Source organism: Sciurus vulgaris (genome assembly GCF_902686455.1).
Source record: "Sciurus vulgaris genome assembly, chromosome: 6".
Lineage (NCBI taxonomy): Eukaryota > Metazoa > Chordata > Mammalia > Rodentia > Sciuridae > Sciurus > Sciurus vulgaris.
In genome coordinates, this window is record NC_136466.1 from 144,801,369 (window position 1) to 144,815,097 (window position 13,729).

At 45.3% G+C, this 13,729-nt stretch overlaps 1 protein-coding gene across 10 annotated transcripts in view; it reads right to left on the minus strand.

Annotated features, from left to right (window-relative positions):
* PDZD2 (PDZ domain containing 2) overlaps positions 1–13,729 on the minus strand; it is a 373,385-nt gene that overhangs the window by 140,724 nt on the left and 218,932 nt on the right. Inside the window, exon 1 of one of the 10 annotated variants that reach the window (XM_079144468.1) lies at positions 3,927–6,132. The exons of the other annotated variants lie outside the window; for them this stretch is intronic. The gene's annotated coding sequence lies outside the window, so the exon portion shown is untranslated. Of the gene's footprint in view, positions 1–3,926; positions 6,133–13,729 lie in introns of those variants that run through there. 10 annotated transcript variants of the gene reach the window in all.

Sequence of the window (13,729 nt, forward strand, 5' to 3'; positions counted from 1 at the left end):
CCCTCTTGGTCCCTCTAAGTGCTGCTCCACCAGCACACGAACAATACAGGTGGACTGATTCTTTAGGAAGAGACCATGATATGGAGAGCAGACCCAGGCTCCCAGGTCACCCACTGCCATGGCTGGACTCGCTGCACAGGCACCTTGTATTTAAACAGGGCCACTGGGGCTCATTGTGGAGTCATAGTGTGACCTTGCACCAGGCACACCTGGGTCTAACAAACCTTTGCAGGGGACAGCAAAGCCAACAGAAGAGCTCATGGTGGTGCACGCTCCATCTGTCAAGATGCCATCTTGTTCTCCAACCACTGAGAAGGAAGTAGACCTCCACAGTAAGGAGTACTAACACCTCTCCATCCGCACTGCAGGAAATGTGTGGAAAGGATGTTTGGAGTGAGAGAATGTATTACCTGCAGAAGATCTTAAGAGGGGCACAACCCGTGTGGGTACACAAAACCTGGTGAAGGGCTGCCCCCCAGACACTGGCTGTGAAATTATTGATTCCCCTTCAAGGACATGGTTGAGGGGAACTCTAACTCAAAATCACAGCTTCTATTTTGCCTGGCTATTCCTTTCCTCTAGGTTTACACACTTTTGTGCACGTACACACACACACACACACTCTAGTTCAGTCTCTTATTCCATTCACTGTCAGAAAAAACCTGACAAGTAGGTATCAGATTCTAACCCTATTAAACAGCCAAAGGGACAGGATAGATGTTCCAGCTTTAAGCCAAACACTTAGGCCTCCCACCGCTGTATAAGTGAGCTGGCTCATTAAGACTGTGCATGCTTACACTCTAGTGATCAGATTCTGACTGCCTGGTTGTTTTTGTCTTTACCCAACCTGGCTGCCTGGCAAGGCAGTGAAAGGCCCCTCATTACCCGGGGATACTGGGAAGTTCTAGGGCTCTGGCACATGCAGGTCAACTCTCAGAGGAAGCTGTCACTCCTGCTCCACTCAAGGCCTTCTGGGATCCAAGCTGACCTTTTGCCCGAGAGCCCACCCCACTGAGCCTGGCCACACAGCAACACTACCTCTAGGGCAGACTCAATGAATTCCCTCGCGTGCACTGAGTCCTCAGCTCCCCTCACTTGCAGAGTCCAGCCTCAGTCTGGTTGACTTCCAGTTGAGTTTCAGCAGTTACGCAAATTAGGTTTCTGACTGTGTCTGAAATTCCAGTGCATACAGGAACAGCAGGTTGCTTAATCTCTAAATTCAGAGCCAACCCTTTGCTAAATACAGACGAGGCTCTGCTGGCTCCCATGGCAGGTTAAGACCCACCCTCCCAGCTCTGACAACCCGACTCCTCAACTGTGCAGCGCCATCTTGTTCTTCAGGCTCTGCCTCCCACAAGGTGCTGTACTGCTCCTACCTTCACCCTTCCTCCACTGATTTCATCCGTCAGATTAAGCCCCTCCCTCATTCTTCTCTACTGACAGCACCCAATGTCCCAACACAGGAGGACACGGACCGCTAAAATGTCCTGGAGAGAATAACTTAACTTCAGCCACTTTATTCTCCTTCTCAAACTACAGACTCCTTGTGAGAAGCTTTCCTGTCTTTCTGCGAGAGACAATAAGCTCCTTACAGAAGTCAACTCTATATCCAGGCCTGCAGTTTTGACACAAGTTAAACATGAACAAGGTCACCAGATGGTCCTCTTCCCTTATTGGAAATGACATTAACAATGAAATACTGTGCTGGGTAGAGAACTGCATGTTCAGGGGTAAGGTTGGCAGGCCTGCAGTAAGCTTTCTTAGAGAGCCATAAAAGAAACACTGTTCTAAATATGAGAAAACATGATATTCAGTTAACTTTCTATCTTATTATCATTATTTTGTTACAGAAAACATCTTTTTTTCAAAGTGACAATACCAAACACTCAGAGACTGTGGAAATCTGGCCAGCATTCAGTACACCCAGAAGAGAAAGCGGGAAGTGAATGATTTTTGTGTCATGTTAGCAGAGTTTTGTTCTCCACTGGGTTCCCTCAGTGGGGCACACAGCTGGTGTCATGTGGGTTCACAAACCAGGGGACAGGGCAAAAATGCAGCACAGGCACACGCTTCATCTGATACTTCTTCACCACTGTTTTGGACCCTGCAGAAAAATGTCAACATCCTGATTTCCAAACCTAAACTTTTGGAGGCAATAGTGCCATTTAATACAGACTAAGAAACCAAAAGCAGTTCCCCAAACCACAGCTTATTCCAACTGCTGGGGACCTTATGAGCTGTGTCCACCCACTGTTCACACTACTCATGGCAAACATTTTTTCTAATAGGTCAGATGGTCACTAGTTTCAGCTTTGTGGACCACATAGCCTCTATCTTATATTCTGCTTTGTTTCTTCTGCTCTTTGGAAAGTTAAACACATTCTCAGCTCTTGGGCCATAAAAAACAGTCTGGGGCAGGTTGGATTTGGCCTTGAGTTAGTTTGCTGACCTCTGACTGTTTCCAGAATGGACCCTGAGAAGGATCTGTTTCCCATCTCAGCTTATTCACCACAGACGGCGGTAACCTGGGACAGGTCAGTCTGAAGGATGGGAGACGAAGGGCAGACACCAACAGGTGGACAGTAGGCAAGAACAAGGGTATGGACAGTGGGGGTTGGGGTGGAGGTTTCCTCAAGGACCACAGAAGAGCTGTTGCCCCTTCCCACAGGAGTTTAGCTGTGGAATGCTGAGACATCACACAGAGAAATAGAAATAAGTGTGGGCTTGCCTTAATGGGACACAGCCATCCTCCAGCCTTTCTGGCTTAAGGTGCAAAGCTACAAGACCTGGCCACTGCAGGACAAGGGCAATAGCTGGTCAGTGAGCAGTGACCCAAACTCCCACATCTGCCTTCACAGACACAGCCCTGTGGCTAACTGGGCCTTCTAGAGAGCTCCCATCAAACAGCTTCAAACCAGGATACAGTATTCTAACTGAAACAGAGTTCTCCTCCTGCCTCTGCTGTCTCCCTCCCCTGAACACACCAATTCCAGGCTGCTCCCACCTCACCAGCTCAATTCCCCAGCGCTCTGACCACATCAGGGAAACCATGTTCGATTAGCCCCACACCTGTGAGAAGCTGGACTGGAAATGGTTCTGAAGCTCAGGCTGAGATGGTCTTTGCTCTGCTTCTCTTATCACAAGCGCCAAACCTCGGTGACAGAAAGCCGGCTCTGAAACCCGGCTGCAGTCACCAGAGCCACGAGTTGGTTTCTAAATTATCCTTGTGTACTGCTGCAATCATGGTCTTCCCTGATTATTCTCTATTTCTGAGTGCAATTGTATCACTGTGACAATTTCCAAACCACTCTGGGACACATATTCAGGATCCACACTGTATTTCCTCCCTGATTTTCAACTCCCTGACTTAGACACTGGGCAGAGGCTGCCTGCCTTAATGGAGAAACATTAGTGCATCTGGGCTTCACTGTGGAGCCCTGTCAATTTCTGGATATTTCACAGCTGCTAGACATCCACCTCTTTTCTTACAAGAGCCAGCAAAAATTAGCAAGCACCTCATTGGCTCTGAGATATGAAAATGTAGCAATAATCAAGTCAGAGAATCAGTTTCTGGTCAATTATCTTCAAAGTATTTGTTCTAAAACAGAATGTCTACAGTTCATTTATCATCTGCCAACTTAAAAAAATTGCTTTTAACTAAAATTTTGCATGATTTTGTGTGGTTTTTCTTTTTAAAGCAACCCTCAGAATATAAAACTGACATTTGGTTATCAAATTAGTGACTGAGAAAAACTCTTGTTCAGGCAGATATCAGCACAATGCAGGTTACGTCTATTTCTTATGTCAATATTATCTGCTCATTTCCCATATGCTTTTTAAAACAAACAAACAAACAAACTTTCAGAAGACAAAAGTTGTGTTTAGAGAGAAAATATGATTCCCTAGGCTGCGCATGTCTCTCCTACCTGCTTCATGAGCTGATGGGGTGAATGTCCTCCGCTGGACATAAGGAGCCACTTACACAGGACACACTCCAAAGTTTGTTGGGCTTTCTTTCCCTTCTCCATTCAGTTCTTTAAAGTAGTAGGTTATTAACTATCAACAAAAATGTGAGCCATGCCAGTGCATGCTCCGACTTCCTGCCAGCGCCCCATGCTCTGCTGGGCTCAGAACAGATTTTCTCTCTCTCCTCCCGCTTCACCTCCTGAGCTCCTGGGCCCCACCCACTCTCAGCACTCAGATCATTTTTCATTTATGAGTGCATCCAGCTAAACTGTGCATGTAAGAGAATGAGCCAACCCTTGCTCTGCCAGCCTACTGGGTCTACGGTGCTATAAACAGTTTAATTTTCTGGAAGTACAGAGGAAAAGGAGACCCTGGCAGAAATCACCCATGCCCTCCTCCTACAGGTATCTGCAAATCAGCTCTTCCATCAGTAAAGGACAGGCACCCTGGCAATGGAATCACAACAGCTTTGTAATACAGGTACAGGCCAGGAGGTGGACTGAAGATTTCAGGTACAAGACAAGTAAAAATATACCAAAGTATATACTTCACATACACTAAAAAGGCAAAGCCAGGATGATGCCAAGAAACTTTCCACCCAGTGACCTAACACTTCACAATGAATTCAAAATATTTCACACCTATAACGGGCCAGGTTTTTTTTTTTTTTTTTTTTTCTTTTGCATTCAAATGGGTACAAAAATGAGAGTTTGTTTTGTAACAAAAGCCATTGGTAAATAAGAGCTAGTTGTCACCATGACACCAGATCTACAACTTTTTGAATCCAACTGAGCTCCTATCTTCTATCACAGACCACTACTAGCAAAACCAGAGATAATCCGTCAGTGTGTGAGAACACTTAATCCTACTACAGCGTCAACAATTACAAAGATGATTTGGTTTCTGTATGACTTTATCAAGAAGTAGACTGCTAAAAATAATTCCAGCATACATTTGTAAGGGACAAAAGCACCACCAATACCTTCTCCTTATTGCAGCTATTCTCAGGTCATGCTTCCTGAAAACTTGGGACTACCTGATTTGTCTTTTAAAATCTATCATTTATTTTGGAATTTTATCCAATACAGACTTTCCTTCTGTGAACTTCATATTGTCACAACCTAGTTCCAATCACCCTCAAATTCTTTCATTTTTTTATTTATTAGAAGTTTGGTAGCTGGACTTGTCTTTTTTTTTTTTTTTTGGTTGATGTGATCAGGTGGTTAAAATATCTCCTAAGAAGAAACTGTTATACATTTTCACCTATACTCCGAATGGGCTCTAGTCATGCCCACACCCCAACACAACATCTTTGAAAAACAGAACAAAAAAACCCCAGGTGATTTAGGGTGAGGGAACCCCAGAGCCATCTGACTTTTCACATGCAGTTCAGAGGCTGCACAGTTGGTAGTGTGAACTTCCCTTCCTAGTTCCTTCCTGGGACTTCCCTTCCGAGTTCAGGGGAGGGTGGACTTTTGCTCTGAGTTAGAGGCAAGGAGAAGGAAGTCTGTTCTTTAATTTTTTTGTTTTTTAAAGAAGTAGGGGGAGGGGCTGGGGTTGTGGTTCAGTGGTAGAGCGCTTGCCTAGTATGTGTGAGGCACTGGGTTCGATTCTCAGCACCACGTATAAATAAGCGATGAAATAAAGGCCTATCAACATCTAAAAAAATATTTAAAAGAAAAGAAAGAAGTAGGGGGAAAGTGGAGGTTAAAATTTCTTAGCCCATGATCAAACTGCAGTCCTAGTGAGAGGTAAAATCTGCCTATAGAATATTCTCTTCAGGGTTAGTGTGACATCTGCCAAAAATTTATGGTAAAACCAGTTATTCCACTTCTCTTTGTCCCATTATCTCAACAAAGGGCGGATGGTACAGAACATACATTTTTGCTTTAAGGGAACTGCTGCTGTTTACCACATTAGCCACGTAGATTGTGCTCGAATGCAGGAAGTACACAGGCCACATGCCACCCGAGGTTTTTGGGGAGTAAGTTTCTGGTCAGCTGTCCACGGCTGCAGTCTGGAACTCTGCCTTCCACTTGCCCCCTTGCTTCCCGGGCTTTAGGAGACTTGTGCCAGGTGGACGAGATGTGAATTTTTGTAGTCAAGAGCTAGGCAGGAGCTCAGTTATGGCTCTCAACTGGTCACAAAGACCAGTCTTAGGGCTACACCTAACACTCTCCCAGCAAAAGCAGAAGGGTAACATGAGGAGCATGAGAAGGACAGGGAACAACTCCAGCTGTCCCCAGCAGGGAAGGGAATCAATTAAATCACTAAAGTCAATGACACTTTTGGGTGTATATGCAAGAACTGACAGCAGAACACAGGCTTTCACACACCCATGTTTACAGCAGCACTATTCAGAATAGCCAAAAGGTGGCAGCAACCCAGGTTTCCACTAATGGATGAGTGAATAAACAAAACGTGGTATAAACATACAGTGGAATATTATTCAGCGGTAAAGAGAATTCTGATACATGCTACAACATGGATGAACCACGAAGAGACATGCTAAGCACAATATGCCAGTTGAAAAAGAACAAGTGTTACACGATTCTACTCAGGTGAGGTACTTAGTCAAATTCATTCAGACAGCAAGTAGCGTGGTGGTTGATAGGAGTAGGGTACTGGCTAGAGTTTCAGTTTTGAAACAGGATAAAAGTTCTGGAGATGGGTGGTGGTGACAGTTGCCACAGCAGTGCAAATGCCACAAAAATGGTCAAAATGCTAATTGTTATATTACGTATGTTATTTTTTAAAAAGTCGGTGAAACCTGGATTTTCTTTACACTTTCCCTTCGGCTACTTTGATGACTATCATGCTTCTTATTATTAAAGTTATGAAACATAAAGACTATCACATGCCATAAAATAAAACTCCTAAATGACCTTGGGAATAAGAGGAAGCTCTAAGGTTCCCCTCTTCCTTTGCCCCACGTCTCACAGAAAGTTAAAGCATACCAGGTGCTCAGCGTGTGTTCCTGTTCTGTGATGGAGATGATAGTATCGATGCTGACGGGGAACACCCTGCAGATTGTGCAAGCCAGGAGAGCCCAGCCTGCTAATGCAGAGTTCACAAACACCTCCCAGAAAGTTCTATGCAGCCGTGGGTCATTCCTCTCCTCCATGAAGTACACTTAGAACTTGCCTCACTCACCCCTGGCAGCAAATGCTGATGCCATTGTACTTTCTGGCACTTAATTGTACACAGATCTTGTCTCTTAGCTGTCGAGTCTGTCCAATTAGGCCATAAGCCTCTGTGGGACAGAGCTGCCTCCAGTTCTCTGACCAGCTCTTCTCAGCCTCCTTCCTCCTGCCAGGCTAGGCAGGGACACAGAGGGGCACCTGATTCTCTCCCTTGCCTTGTCTCTCCTGTTCTCTGGATTATCCCCTTAGCCACTAACCCTCCATCACCATTCCTCTTCTGAGCTTCAGACACAGACCTCTGCCTGCCCCCTGCCTGGCTTCAGCTAGATGTCCTGCAGACACCTCAAACTCAGCATGCCCTGAAATAAAGCCAAGTAGGCTCTCCCTGGAACAAAATTCCTCCTCCTGTACTTCCTTTTCCAATTAATGCCGGTCCCAGTCACCCAAGCACAGATGAGTCACCCTTGGCTCCTCCCTCCCTAGGAGGTCAGGACCTGCTGACTCTCACACCTGTCCCCTCCCCTGTATTGATTTTAGGGCCTTGATTCCTAACTATTCTCACTTCCTCAGCTGTCTACCCTGCACCCTGAGGTTTCCCATGGCAAACAGAAGATCTGCTTCAAGTGCTCTAGTAATGTCTCCTTGCACCAAAAGTAAAGCCTAAGCACCTCTGGATCTAAGAGCATTCTTGATCCAGCCCCAGAGCCCCCAATACACACACACACACACACACACACACACACACACACACACACTGGTTGCTTCTCCTCTTTATGTGTTTGCTTTCACGTGAGCCAGTGATCCTGAGAAGTTCTGACCCCACAGCAGACACTTGCAACATTTGCAGACATTTTTAGGTATCACAACAGGGATGGGTGGGAGTGGAGATTGGCTGCTGGCATCTAATGGTAAGGGCCAGAGATGCTGTAAATACCTGCACACGACAGGCCCCCACAACCAAGAATCATCTGTGGCATGCACCATACGGGTTCTTAGAATGCTACGATATACTGTGTTTATAAGTAACCATGACTGCTTTCCATTCTAGGGGCTGCAAGCATAGATGTTGGCAGGGTGCAGAAAATTAAATGAATGAGAGAAAAAGGTAAGGCAAAGGCAATAGGGGATGTTGGGTCCTGGAGCAGAATGCCCCTCTAAAGCATTCAGTTTCAAAACTCTAAAAGCACTGAGCTCAATCATGCAGCAAGAGGACAGGTTTGTAGCTTGTATAAACCTGGGCAAGGGCCGGGGGCTGTTTTTCTCTAGCATACACTTTATTGGAGGTATTGGATCAATATTTATTGAAAAGTTCCCTATTTCCCTCGAGAGCCCAGCATACTCCTAAGTTCTAGTAAATAAATGGAAAAGTAGGATGGAACCCTCTTCATCTCAGGTCCTTAATAAAGTTTCACTGTCCTTTTGAATTTTCTTCTCAAGGTCTCTTTCTCTGTAATTTTTCTAGTGACCTTAATCTAATTTTTCTAAAAACACATCCCATAAAATATCATTTTGGGGAGATGCTCTATGGAAAAGGGACTCCATGGTCAAATAAGTCACTTACTGGTTCTCCCTTCAATGTCTGTGTCCATGGGCTATTTTATCAGAGGTCCCACTCCTATATTTTTATAGTGTAATTCATTAATATTTGTGGAGCAAGCACTTTGAGGACTTTGAATGATACTCTGAAGCATTCTTTTTGGCTGTTTTGATTTGTTCCCCCTTTGCTATAGGGTGCTCTCGGTTTAAACTTCCATATTTGTGCAAAAAAAGTACCAGCCCTCTCCCCATCCCTCAGTCCCCATCCGTCCAGCAGAGACCTGTGCTTCCCTCCTCATGGAGGCAATTCGAATTTGCTCTGTTTTCCTTGGGAAGTAGCCATCCTGGGTAAAGATGGAGGGAGTAGAGAGGGTCACTCTTGGCAAAGGGCATGTGGCTGAATAGAAGCAGTATAGTCAGGGTGCCCCAAGAAGCTGGGTCCTGGACAAAGGTGTGTCTGTAGGGCCCTTGGTCATTTCCAGCCAACTTTTCAGAATGAAGTTCCGTTAATGAGGATTAGGTCAGTTCATTTAAAAAGACAAGCATATTACTTCCAGACGTCGATGGAGCAAAGAATCAATCACTTTGGGGAAAAGAAAGTCTAACTTCAGAGGTGCAGACAGTGCACGGGGCCTCTGAACACCTTCCTGCTACAGTCCACCAGAGAAAGCTGGACTGGACCAGGCTCGTGCCTCTTTGGCCTCCAGAGAAACTCAGAATGCTTTGGACCCACCGGTCGGTCATCTCAGTCACCAGGTGGCCACTGGTTCCCACTTCTCAGCCTTGCTAGTCAGTCCAGTCAGTTCCTGAATTGGGGGTATTTTTTTTTCCTTCACAGAAATGGAGACAGTTTAGGTTTTAGAAAATAAATCCAGCCCTACCAAGACATGAACATACTCCCAGAAATCCTGCCATACCCCTGATGGCCCCCAGGGACAGGCTCCAAGGGTTACTGAAACTCATAATCAGCGGTACACGGGGAATGAGTAACTTCCCCAGCCAATTGCAGCAGGCACCTTCAGCTAGAGGATTCCCTCCAGTGCCTCTGAAGGCCCCTGTGATCTCTGAGAGGTCAATTTGTGAGCATTCCTATGGAGATCTCACTCCCCCAGAGCTTCAGCACATGATCCCACTGGAGTGCAAAAGCAGATAAATGATTAATAAGGGTCTTCTGCAGCCACATGGGCCATGCAAACTTGCAGGGCAGAAGAGACACCACACATATGAAAATTCCTGCTACATAGGGCAAGTCAAATGTGACAGGGATGAATAAAGGTGGGGAAAAGTCCAGGATTTCCACAGGGAGGTGTCCCCACAGCTGGGGGAAATGGGAGTGACTTCAGAGGAAGTGGGTCTTAAGGAAAATCCTAAAGGCTGGTTCTCAGTTTTGATACACTCCCAGCTCTGAGCTCTCCCCCTTGCGTATAAAAGGATGGTAGGCTGCTCTCATGTTGCTGTCCCTGGAGACCAGTGCCTTCTGGCTCCAGCTCCTGACCTGGCACTGCACCTGCAGGGTGTGGAACAAGCCAACAGCAGCCTGCTGCACAGGCACCCTGCAAAGGACGTGGCCAACCAGGTCGCAGCTCATACTCCCGAAGGACAGACCTGGAAAAGCACAGTGAAGGTCCCTGTCGTAATTCCACTGAGACTCCATACAAGGAAACGAGAGTGGTAGGGAGTTTGGAAACTCCAACCCTTCTGCTTTATTTTTACTACAATGGTAGTGTCAAATAGTGACAGCATTGTCCTTCATTCAGTTTTCAGAAACTTAAGGGAACTCCACAATGACCCACTTACACATACGCACGTGTGGAGGTACGCAGCAGGCGGGTAGGTGCTAATCAGTGCAGGGCAGGCACTGATGTTACCCAGATGGCACCCCTGTCACCTGCCTGCCAGTGCATTTTAGAAGGGCTAGTGAGACTTCTGTGAACTGGAAGTGGGATTTATTTCAGAGTAATTTCTGCAGCTAGTCAATTCCTTCCCTCCCTGTCTCTTCCTTCTCTTCCATAACCCAACAGGCCAGTGCTTGGTTCCTGGTAGAGTTCAGAGTTTTCAAAGTTTATTGTAGCCAGTCTGCAATTTCCAGATCTCAACATAATTCAGTCCACTGTAAGCCTACCAAGTCCCCATTACACTTAAAAATTACAAGAGCCTTTCTCAAGTGAGGACGGGTGGAGTAAAGTCCCTTGGAGGAAAAAAAAAAAATCTATCAAAAACCTCATTATGGGGCTGGGAGATAGCTCAGTTGGTAGAGTGCTTGCCTGGCAAGCACAGGGCCCTGGGTTCAATCCCAGCACTGCAAAAAACAAACCAACAAACAACAACCAACAACAAACTACATTATGCTCAATGACATGTTTGGGCTCACAGCTGTACTTTCAAGGTATTTCTCATCTGTACCATGGAGAACCTTCTCCTGGAATCACATACCGTTCTATGGTGGTAGAACTTGCCTTACAAACCACAGCTTTCAGAAATGTTGGCAAGGAGTTGGGTTGTATATGGAAATTTCTTTCTATGGGCCTCCAAACAATCAGTTATTTGTTTCCCCCCTTTTTTTCCCACAAGAATTTCTTTAAATAATTGGAGGAGATTTCCCATGGGAATCAGGCAATAGTGACTTCCAGGTCTTAAACTTTATCTAAAACAATTTAGAAACAAAAGACACAAGAATGTGCCTGACTGGCCTCTAACAATGCAATTCTGGCAATAAGAACAGCAGCGGGTGTGAAACTTGTAGTACTTCTGGTACTCAGAGTACTGCTAGTATTTTTAGTACTCAGAGTACTGGGGTAATGCCTCTATGGTTTGTTCTTTTTTAAAAAATCTATTTCTATTTTTTAGATATACATGACAGTAGAGTGTACTTGACACATTATACATGTACAGAGTATAACTTATCCTAATTAGGATTCCATTCTTGTGGTTGTACATTTTGTGGGGTTATACTGGTCCTGTATTCATATATTAACCTATAAAATTTATGTCCAATTCTTTCTACTCTCTTTCCTAATACCATCTCCCCTCCTTTCCCTTGATTCCCCTTTGTCTAATCCAATAAACTTCTATTCTCTCTACCTCCTTATTGTGTTTTAGCATCCACAAGTCAGAGAGAACATTCAGCCTTTAGTTTTGGGGGTTGGCTTATTTTGCTTAGCATAATATTCTCCAGTTCCATTCATTTACCAGCAAATGCCTTAATTTCTTTCTCCTTTATAGCTGAGTAATATTCCATTCTATATATATATATATATATATATATATATATATATATATACACCACATTTTCTATATCCATTCATCTGTTGAAGGGCACCTAGGTTGGTTCTATAGCTTTGCTATTATGAACTGAGTTGCTCTAAACATTGATGTGGCCGTGTCACCATAGTAAGCTGATTTTAAGTCCTTTGGGTATAGGCCAAGGAACAGGATAACTGGCCAAAAGGTGGTTCCATTCCAAGTTTTCTGAGGAATCTCCATACCGCTTTCCAGAGTAGTTGCAGCAATTTGCAACCCCACCAGCAATGTATGAGTATATCTATTGTTTGTTCTTAGCTAAGAATGTACAGTCCTCCAGCAGGCCATCAAGTGTAACCATGGAAAATGCTGGTGGTCGGGGGGAGTTGGTAATGGGTAGGCTATGCATTGTGGGGGAAAAGGGGCTATAGAGGAAATATATATATCTTTTGATTAATTTGGCCATGAATATAAAACTTCACTTTAAAAAATTAAAGGAGAAAGAGCTTTCATCAGGCAACCATGGACTACAGCATTTTCTGCTTACCAGCTATATGAATGCTTACTAAATCTTTCTAAGACTGTTTCCTCATCTGACAGAATGTAATGCATTTAGAGTTTTGGCTAAGATAGAGAATGTTCTGGACCATCTCAGTGCCGGCTGTGCAGGAGGCATTTGATCAACCCAGGTTTACAGCGAGGTTACAGCGACTCTTGAGGAAAGGCTACTTGCTCCGCCTCTGTGTCTTCACGTTTCAGTTTCCTCTCCGCCATTTAGGTTACTGACATCACTAACCAAATTATGCATGGCTTGTCCTGGTTCCAAAAGTTCCTGCTTTAATTGAAAGTGACAAAGGGGAAACTGGGAAAGGAAAACAGAGTGCCGTGTGAGCAGCTGCGTTAAAAGACTCCGGAGTCAGCACGGAGCATTCCCCAAAGGGGCTGCCAGCTCCAATCAGGCCGCCCGCTACCTGACAAGCGGGGAGGCAGAACCACAAGCCACCCAGCATTTTCCAGGAAAAGTTACACTAAACACCTTCTGGAGTTTCACTGAAAGACATCTTGGTCATCTTCTGGGTATGAGTCCTGCCACCAGCAGGGTCCAGGGCTCCTCTTGGAAAGAACCATGTTTTCTGCAGGAGCACCATGAACTTCATCTTCTTGACCTCCTAAATTATTTCTCAGGGATGAGCCCAGTCTTCCTTCCTGTCCTCTTTCCTTCCTTCCATCCTCTTTCCCTCCCTCCCGCTCTTCCTTCCTTCCACTGGTGAATAAAAGAAACAGAAGTGTAATTACTAAGGCTATCCTAAAGATCAAAAAGAAGGCTGAACTAGCACGAATAACTAAACTATTTAAAAAGAAAGAGGATCTCTGTTAACCGGGGGAACCCTGGACACCTTTCCTGGTCCTTTCCAGATGCTGACTGCATTGCCCTTGGACGGGGGAGTCCTGAACATCCAGAAGAGACCTGGGAATGGTTGCCAGGTGTTTCTCTCCATCTTAACTTCTCAATCCTGGAAGCTGCCCCTACCCCCATCCCAGTTGGCTCCAGGTTACCTGCAGGGAATTGACAGAACGTGCTGAGGACCTTCACCCAGCTCAGCACTTTTTCTTTCCCCAAGGCCTCCCCTCTAGGCCCACATTCACTCTGAGCTCTGAGAAATCCGACCAAAAATCTCTTTTCTTTCTCCATCCTCTAGTGGAAAGGATCCTATTTTATTTCCTTTCTGCTCTCCATGGACCCACCTGGCAGGATCCAGAGGCCATTAGTGTCCAGTCCTGTGGCCAAGCTTTACAGAACTTCCTCACCAGTGTCCTGACCTGTGGCCGGGTTTTCTCCACCT